Consider the following 10,471-nt stretch of genomic DNA (forward strand, 5'->3'; position numbering starts at 1 on the left):
TGCCAGGGAGGCTACCACCAAGCGTCCCGGGGGAGGTATTGGGCTGCCCATGGTTGCTCCCCCGGAACATAAGCAGCAGGGGCGTCCCGACCGGGCATGGGACCCGACCGTTCGTCACAACATATAAAATCCTAAGCCTTAAAGTGCAACTATTTTGTTCAATGGTTTTATTTCACTTTTTTGTCATGCTTTAAATCAGGCTTATTTTAAAACCTACATATACAGTATATGTATGGTATCATTCTTTTCAGAATTTATCGAACTTTAATGTGATGTTGTTAGATTTTCAGATTCTTATTCCGTTTTTAAATTATAAACTATAAAATATAAAGAACTCACATCCCACGAGACGAGATTCTGGGCCAAGAAATTTAACCACGCCCGGAGCCGGAAATAAAAGACAAAGAGTAGGACAGCTGCTGTACAGGCTTTTAAATGTTTGAAGTGCCGTGTGAGATGAAGATCATGCGGCATGGCAGCAGCAGCAAGGCAGCAACTGATCGAGCAAAAAGAAGGTTAGAAAAAAACTATTTGTTTACCATTGTATCACCGTTTAAAAGGGGGTTTCGGAGGAGCGACTGCGTCTCCTTGGGGTGCGTTCAGCCTCCCTCTTCACAATGCAAGCAGCAGAGATGTGAAATGGCTGGTGCATAGTTGGGGTTGGCGAGCAAAGTGAGCAGAGGGTGAACCCCCTAGTTTTTATATAAAATGAATTAAACTTTTTCATTCTCTGTTAAAGCAATTATGTTATGTTAAATGAACATGACTCATGCCAATAAAGCATAATATTTTAACAATTGTTTTATAAACTTTATTTAAAAATGCACCTCACTGAGTTACTTAGCTATAACCTTTTTAGGTTGTCAATTATACTTGTTCCAGTATCATTTTATAGTTCATGTTCAAAGTTATTAAGAAGTAAACAGGTTTGCTTATATCAAAACTAGTTTTACTTGGTAAAAACAATACAAACCAACAAAAATACAAAACATTACTATTCAAAAGCTGAAATGTACAACAGTTGTACAAGAACACTGCTTCTTTGGCTCTGCCAGAATGCTGTGAGCAATGTATAACTAAATATGAACACAAAATGCAGCTTGGATAGAGTTTTATATTATAAAATACATTTATTTATATTTATGTAACTGTATATATTATAGAATAAATGTTAAATATTAGTAAAATATAAAGTGCAAATATTGCTGCTTGGCACCTTCTTTCACAAAAAATATATATATATTTTTTTTGTTTTCAAATGAACAAATTTGGCAAGTGCATTGTATTGTATTCGGGTGCATTATTTATTTCTATGTATTAATAGTATTTATCTGGTTGAGCAATGCTATGTTAATACTAATGAACAGCAAAGCTGAAAGTAGTTGACCCGTAACGACAGTCAGAGTTTTTTTTTTTTAAGTATGTAAACGTACCTGTACTAAGCGGTTCACCGAGAAATGCGCGATAGACAAATGCGCGCCAACAAATGCACGCAACAAAATCGCGACGTCAAAAACGCGCCGACAAATGTGCGATAATTAGTAGTATAAAAGCATAAAAAATTCTACTTAAATATGGTTTGTAAAACTTAATTTAGATGTCAATATTATGAGATATGAGAAATAAAACATTTTGCTATATATTACATGATACCTGGCTACATATTAGTGGGTCAGCACAGTCAATAGGCTTTCCACAGCTTGTTGATACAGAGATTTTGATTTTCGCGATCTTGTCGGCGCGCATTTGTTGAAAATCAGTTCACGGTTTTGTCAGCGCGCATTTGTCGGTCGCGCATTTTTCGGGCCACTGTACTAAGTGGGTAAATATTGACAACTTAATAGTACTTTTTCTGACTTGTGATGGTGGTTAGTAAGTATAGAAAGAATAAATATTAAAAGAGAATACAAGGAAAAACACAAAATGGAGTAACGTTAGTCTGTGTGATGAAGTATTTTAAATGAATATTTGAATATTTCTTGTGTGTGTGTTTTTTTTTTTAAACTTTTATTTCACTAACCTTTTGCTCTTAACCGGTGACAATAATTCAAACCCACAACCTGTTGCTTCTTTGAATGTCACATGACTTTACCACCAAGTTATCCAACCTCCGCTGACAATGAATCTGCTTGGTGTGTATTAATTTCCAGTGAGGACTAAATATAACTATCTTGATTTCTACCTAAATGACTTAAATTAGTATATTGCACATTAAACAAGATCCAACAAATTAAACATGATCGAGTTATGTTCAAAAGTGGAACATACTGTAAACAATACATGTAATATAAAGTAAATACATTTTTCTAAATGTAACAACCTGCCATTTCCCTTTTTTCAGTGACGGGCTCTGCTCCTTCAGATCTTCTTTTATTTTATCCATCCACATTCCACTTTGGCCTCATTCACTTTCTCTTCCCCTGTTCTTCCATGCCCATCACTCTTTTGCCCACATCTTGTCCTCATCACGTGTCCATGCCACTTTAACCAACATTTCTGTACTTTCCATGATAGCACTCTCACTATTGTTGTTGTTGATTGTCTCATTTCTTACTCTGTCCTTGTTGGTAGTTCCACAGAACCATCCAAAAATGTTTGATTCTGCTACATCTATCATCTTCTCCTTGTGACGATGTGGGTTTGCTGCATGCTCCCGTCTGCTGTCCGGGAGCCCTTAAACCCAACACCGTCAGTAATGTTACAGATGAGCTATGCAGTGAGGCAACAACATAGCAAGGGGATGGTGTACAAAAGTGCCCATCGCTTTAATTTAAAACAATAATCAAAACAAAACAGTGTTCAAATTAAATAAAGTGCACTGCTTCATACAGAGTCTTCCTTAAATAAATACAGTAATCCCTCCTCCATCGCGGGGGTTGCGTTCCAGAGCCACCGGCAAAATAAGAAAATCCGCGAAGTAGAAACCATATGTTTATATGGTTATTTTTATATATTTTAAGCCCTTATAAACTCTCCCACACTATTATAAACATTTCACGCACAATTATACAGCATAAACCCTTTGTATTCTCTTAGATATTAGGTAAGATTCGTTGAAATTATGTATGTAAACACAGTTTACATACAGTACAACAACAACAACAACATTTATTTATATAGCACATTTTCATACAAAAAGTAGCTCAAAGTGCTTTACATAATGAAGAGAAGAAAAATAAAACACAAAATAAGAAATTAAAATAAGACAACATTAATTAACATAGAAAGGAGTAAGGTCCGATGGCCAGGGTGGACAGAAAAAACAAAAAAAAACTCCAGAAGGCTGGAGAAAAAAATAAAATCTGTAGGGGTTCCAGGCCACGAGACCGCCCAGTCCCCTTTGGGCATTGTACCTAACATAAATGAAATAGTCCTCTTTGTAGTTCGGGCTTTTCACGGAGTCACTTGATGCTGATGGTCATACAGACTTCTGGCTTTTAATCCATCCATCATTGTTGCAACATCATGGTGCTTTGGGTAGATGGTGGTGGCGCACGCCACCACCAACCGGACACCGGAAAAGGAAACAGAAGAGAGAGTAGGGGTTAGTACAGATTTTGAATGAATAGTTATTATAATGAATTAGATATACAGAGTATCAGGATTAAATTACAGTGAAGTTATGAGAAGGCCATGTTAAAATAATGTGTTTTCAGTAGTTTTTTAAAGTGCTCCACTGTATTAGCCTGGCGAATTCCTACTGGCAGGCTATTCCAGATTTTAGGTGCATAACAGCAGAAGGCCGCCTCACCACTTCTTTTAAGTTTTGCTCTTGGAATTCTAAGGAGACACTCAGTTGAGGATCTGAGAGTACGATTTGGAATATAAGGTGTCAGACATTCCGATATATAAGCCGGGGCGAGATTATTTAAAGCTTTATAAACCATAAGCAGAATTTTAAAGTCAATTCTGAATGACACAGGTAACCAGTGTAGTGACATCAAAACTGGAGAAATGTGTTCGGATTTTCTTTTCCTGGTAAGGATTCTAGCAGCTGCATTCTGCACTAGTTGCAAACGATTGATGTCTTTTTTGGGTAGACCTGAGAGGAGTGCGTTACAGTAATCTAGCCGACTGAAAACAAACGCATGAACTAATTTCTCTGCATCTTTCGATGATATAAGAGGTCTAACTTTTGCTATGTTTCTTAGGTGAAAAAATGCTGTCCTAGTGATCTGATTAATATGCGATTTAAAATTCAGATTACAATCAACGGTTACCCCTAAGCTTTTTACCTCCGATTTGACTTTTAATCCTAATGCATCCAGTTTATTTCTAATAGCCTCATTGTATCCATTATTGCCAATCACTAAGATTTCGTTTTTTTCTTTATTTAATTTGAGAAAGTTACTATTCATCCATTCTGAGATACAAGTTAGACATTGTGTTAGCGAATCAAAAGATTTGGGGTCATCAGGTGCTATTGATAAATACAGCTGTGTGTCATCAGCATAGCTGTGGTAGCTCACGTTGTGCCCTGAGATAATCTGACCTAATGGAAGCATGTAGATTGAGAAGAGCAGTGGACCCAGGATAGAGCCTTGTGGAACACCATATAGAATATCATGTGTCTTTGAGTTATAATTACCACAACTAACAAAGAATTTTCTCCCTGCCAGGTAGGATTCAAACCAATTTAAGACACTGCCAGAGAGGCCTACCCATTGACTAAGGCGATTCTTAAGAATATTATGATCAATGGTGTCAAATGCTGCACTCAGATCTAAGAGGATGAGAACAGATAAATGGCCTCTGTCTGCATTTATCCACAAGTCATTTACTACTTTAACGAGTGCAGTTTCTGTGCTGTGATTTGTTCTAAAACCTGACTGAAATTTATCAAGAATAGCAGGTTTATTGAGGTGCTCATTTAACTGTATAATGACTGCCTTCTCTAGAATTTTACTTAAGAAAGGCAGGTTAGAGATGGGTCTATAATTTTCAAGAGCAGAGGGATCGAGATTATTTTTCTTAAGTAGGGGTTTAACTACCGCAGTCTTAAGACAGTCTGGGAAGACCCCCGTATCTAATGTCGAATTTACTATGTCAAGAACATTATCACTAAGCACGCCCGATACTTCTTTGAAAAAAATTGTTGGTATTGGGTCAAGAGCACAGGTGGAGGGTCTCATTTGAGAAATTATTTTATGTAAATCAGGTAAATCTATCCTAGTGAAAGACTTTAATTTGTTTATTATGGGGTACTGGGGTTTAGGAGGATCCTTAGTGTTGGGGAGATATACTATGTTATTTCTAATATCATTAATTTTTTGATTGAAAAATACAGCGATAGCCTCATAGGTTTTACTGGAAGTACTTAGGAGGCATTCCTTTGAGTTACCTGGTTTAACAGATGATCAATTGTCAAAAATAAGACTCTGGGATTACTAGCATTGTTATTTATAAGCTTAGAGAAATAGCAGCGCCTCTCAAGACGGACTGTGTTATTGTATTCTGTTATTTTAACTTTTAATATTTCATAGTCAATAGTTAGTTTAGTCTTCCTCCATTTACGCTCAGCTCTACGGCATGTTCTCTTTAAATCAGACACTCTTTGGGTCTTCCATGGTATAACAATGCTAGAAGATTTTTTAACTGTCTTTTCAGGTGCAACTAAGTCAACAGCAGCCCTCACTTTAGTATTAAATCTTTCCACCTTACTATTTACATTCTCCTCGCTATTATAGTTGGCACTATAAACGGACTGATTGGTTAGAATGTTTGAAAGTTTTAAAGCTGCTGATGAGTCAAAGAACCGTTTTTTAACAATATGCTTCTCATGAGTGTTTTCTATCATTATTTCTATATTAAAGAGTAGAAGAAAATGGTCTGATAGACCAATATCAATGACCTGCTTTATATCAACTTTTAGTCCTTTAGTAATTACTAAGTCTAACGTATGACCTGCTTTATGTGTAGGCTGATTAACGAGCTGTCTCAAATCAAAAGAGTCCAGGAGGTTCATAAATTCTTTTACTTTCTGGTCACATTGATTATCTATATGAAAATTAAAGTCGCCGACTATTAAGAGTGTGTCATAGTTCATAATTAAGATTGACATCAAGTCAGAGAATTCCTCAAAAAAAGACGCGTTGAATTTTGGAGGTCTATACACGGATAATACTAGAACGTGAGAATCTCCCTGAATAATAATGGTGAGATACTCGAAAGACTTGAATTTACCAAAACTGATATTTTTACATTTTAACCTGCTCGAGTAAATGTTTGCTAGTCCTCCACCTCTTTTTCCTTGGCGGTCAGCACGAGTAAAACCGTAATCCGGAGGCGCAGATTCGATTAAAACAGCTGCGCCATCTGAGCTAAGCCACGTTTCACTTAGTGCAATAAAATCTATTTTTTTATCACTAATAAGATCGTTGATAAAAAACGTCTTGTTAGTTAAAGCTCTAACATTTAATAGTGCCATATTCAATGTTTCGGAGGAGCAGAGATGAATACTATGTGCGTTACTGATATATGGAACAGGCATTAAGTTATTTTTATTAGCGCCGCTCTGCGTGTATTTTTTGTTTAATCTATGATATGTTTTTATAGTTTTAATACATTGTTCATCTAAAGTAGTAACTTTAATTAAATTATTGGTGTTTTTGCCGTATTGCCTAGATTTTCTATGTGCATTAAGATTGGTTATTACAGTATTTATGTTGTGCACTTTTATGGAAGATTTTATTAAACAATTATCATGACCAAGCACAGGAGTGGCATTTCGGAAGGGGTCAAAAGCAGAGATAGATAGTCAAGATAAACGAATTACCTTGGATATGTTTTCGGAGAGGACCCGGGCGCCGAAGCTATTCGGATGCAGGCCATCTCGCTTGAAAAAACGCGGTCTTTCCCAAAAGAGGTCCCAGTTGTTGATGAAACCGATGTCTTGATTCTTGCAGAAGCCCTGCAGCCAGTTGTTTAAATCAAGCAGACGACTGTAGTACTCGTTTGATCGTCTGACGAGAGGGAGTGGACCCGAGATGAAGATCTTTGCCGATGGGGTCCTCTCCTTTGTGTCTTTAATTAATGCAGTGAAGTCTGCCTTGAGGATCTCGGACTGTCGGTGCCTTATGTCATTTACGCCAGCATGTAAAACAATTGCTCCAACTGCCCTGTTCTTGTAGATCGCCGGCGCACGTCTCGTCACATCTCGGACACGAGCACCGGGAAAACAAGAAACAAAAGATTTTCTATTAGGGCAAGTGATATTGAGGTTCCTAACAATAGAATCACCTACCACTATTACATCACTAGGAGCTGAAGGCGAACTGGGGACGCTTAGAGGGTCAAACCGGTTCTGCGTTACGATGCTTGCCTGTGCCGATGGAGGTGTTCTGGCCTTGAACCCCCAGTAAAACCTAAATATTATTTTAAAGATATTGAGCGTCTCCGATATCACATATGCTACAGCCATTACGACAGACAGGCCACCAGCAATAAATACGTACAATGCAAGAAAAATTGTATACAGTAAAATGTGTATACAGTGACACTAAACTATGTACATGTAATAAGTACTGTACGTAAATAATTAATTATGGTTACTCACCAACAATGACACGACGATTTGTCCGATAACGATGAGTTTAATTTTACTGCACTACAAAGGATAGCTTTACAGCTCTTCTAAAGGAGCCTCTTCAGGCGACTGTTTAGCAACGGCGTTGTTCTTCTTCCATCACTCTTCAATCCAAATCCCTAAAGCAGATTCCATCCAGACTACTGCCTTATCACGTCCACTTGCAACTCGTTTTGCACCCTGGTTAAAGGACACTGCGGCCGTAGATCTTATATGCTTTTCCTCCTTTTTAAATAAAAAGAATCGTGGACTCATTGATGCTGTAATGGTGTCCTGCAGCGGTGTATCTGTTTCCTTCCTTCAACATATCCAAAACTTTTACCTTTTCTGCAATCATTTGCATCTTCTGTTGGCGCTTGGACATGGCTCCTGCAGCAGTAGCAGTAACATGCGTTAATGATGAATGAGTGAGATTAGACTTCCTGGTTAATGCAGCACTCCGTCGCTGAGCCAATCAGCAGCACACAGGAACTTAACCGAAGGCTCTGATTGGGTAGCTTCTCAGCCATCCGCCAATAGCGTCCTTTGTTTGAATTCAAAGGCGTCCCTTGTTTGAATTCAAATGGGCAAATCAACTGAGGAAGCACACGTACTGTAGACCGCAGACATCCGCGAAGCAGTGAAAAATCTGCGATATATATTCACATATGCTTACATTTAAAATCCGCGATGGAGTGAAGCCGCGAAAGACGAAGCGCGATATAGCGAGGGATTACTGTAATCCATAAAAACAGACGTGAAATTGTGGAGGTTAAAAACCATTTGAAAAAATATCTTCTTAAAAACAACAAGGTTAAAATAATGCAGAAAGCTGTCCTTTTAAAAATCCGGTGCATCCTTCTTCTACTACTGGCAGCCCCCCCTGCATCCCCCGTCTGAGATTCGCAACAGGGAAGTCGCCCTACTTGCATCTGTCCTTCCCTCTGCCTACTTCAGCTGTTCAGTTTGCCTCTCCGATCCCTGGCTCCGGTAGGCTCCTCCTGACAGCGACTTGGGTTCCGCAGCGACCAGGACACCCATGCTGGGGAATACACACCCCAAGTTCCGACTCCCGCTGCCTTCCGCGGACTTACGCGGAGAGTCATCTGCCTTCCTGTTACTCCTGCCCTTCAGAATCAACTCTGTGGGAGCGACCACTACTGCTACTTCTCGGGTGTTGGCCTAACACCCAAGCTACCTTTACAGCTGCATCCGAGCCTGCACTCGCTTGCTCTCCCGCACCGACTTTCTCCTCCTGCTGCTTCCGGCCTTCTCCTGCAACCTCCATTCTGTTCAATCTTTCATTTTTTTTTTAGCCGCCTCACGCTTCTATTTATTAAGAGGGCATGGCAGCTGTGGCAAATAAGCAGCCCCAGGAACAAGCACGGATGCAGGCGGTCTCTCACCTGTGCACTTAGGTGAGAAACGCCCACATCGCGAATCGCCCTGAGAACTGTTTCAGCCACACAACCACCATGCCCCCTCGCTAAGCCGAGAGCGCGGTGATTATTTATTTTAAAACGGGCCTTTGATGGGAGATTTGGACCCGTTATACCACACTCCTGCATTTCCTTTACTGCCCATGTCTCAGCTCCATTCTTTATTGCTGGTCCTACCATTGTCTTCGATCCCACAATACTCCTGATACCTTCTTACAATTCTCCCTTCCACTCTGATACCTTCTTACAATTCTCCCTTCCACTCTGCACTCTATGGGTCATCTCTGCATTTAATTTCTATCCATCTTGGGCTACCACTTGGGCTCCTAGATATTTAATTGTATCCACTGTTTTCAAATGCTCTGTCTGCAGGATAACTTCTGAATCCTGATCATTATTAAATCTTAGATATTCTCTCTTAATTGAGGCAGTTAATTGTATTGGTTTACTGCCCATCTCGATAGATTCAACTGAATACAGTTGAGGTGACAATCACTTTTAGTTTGACGTTGACATTGACTTGGAAATGGCCAGAAAAACTAACTGGAAATTGACACTGGTTCAGAGATTGCAAACGATTGGGTGCTAATGAACTGATGAAAACTATGGGGTCATTATGGAAGCTTACTGGTGATATTATTCAGATGCTAGGCAGACAGTGCCAGATTAACCAATAGGCACATGTAGCATATGCTACGGGCCCCGCAATTTCGGGGGCCCCCAAATGGTGGACCCAATATTTAATGAAAAAGTGTAGCATTGAAAAACTGGTCTTTAAAAATATTATCTTTACGTTTTTAAACTGTAAATTTCTTACACAACAAAACTTTAGGGGCCCAACACATAAAATTGACATAAATATTATAAGATTCTTATTATAATCGAGAGTAAAATAATTATTTAGTCTGGTTTGAACTGTTCAGAATCTAAACTTCAGATGATGCAGACCAAAAGGGCCCCCAAATTTGAAATGTGCTACGGGCCCCCAAAGCTCTTAATCCGGCCCTGTAGGCAGACTATGGTTTGTGGTCAAATCCATGGCTATTCAAAGGTTTTCACGGCCAAGCAGCTGCATGAAAGTCTAATGTCATGACGCATAATGTCAAGAGTTGACTAGAGTGGTGTAAAGCCCACCACCAGTGGACTCTGGAGCAGTGGACTCTCTGCAGCGATGAATCATGCTTGACTATCTGACAGTCTGATGGATCATTCTGGGTTTGGTGGATGTCAGATAACCACTAACTTCTGGACTGCATAGTGCCTACTGTAAAGTTTGGTGGAGGGGACAAGGATTCTTGGTTCCAGTGAAGGGTTCTGTTAATACTACAGCAGAAAAAGACATTTTAGAAAATGGTAAGCTTTAATTTATGAAGGAACTTTTGTGTTCCATTATGACTGAGCCTGTATGGTCAATGAAGTCAAAGAGCAACTCAAGGGATATGAAGAGAGCCCTGTCCTACACCCTATT

This window comes from Erpetoichthys calabaricus, chromosome 9 (genome assembly GCF_900747795.2).
Source record: "Erpetoichthys calabaricus chromosome 9, fErpCal1.3, whole genome shotgun sequence".
Lineage (NCBI taxonomy): Eukaryota > Metazoa > Chordata > Cladistia > Polypteriformes > Polypteridae > Erpetoichthys > Erpetoichthys calabaricus.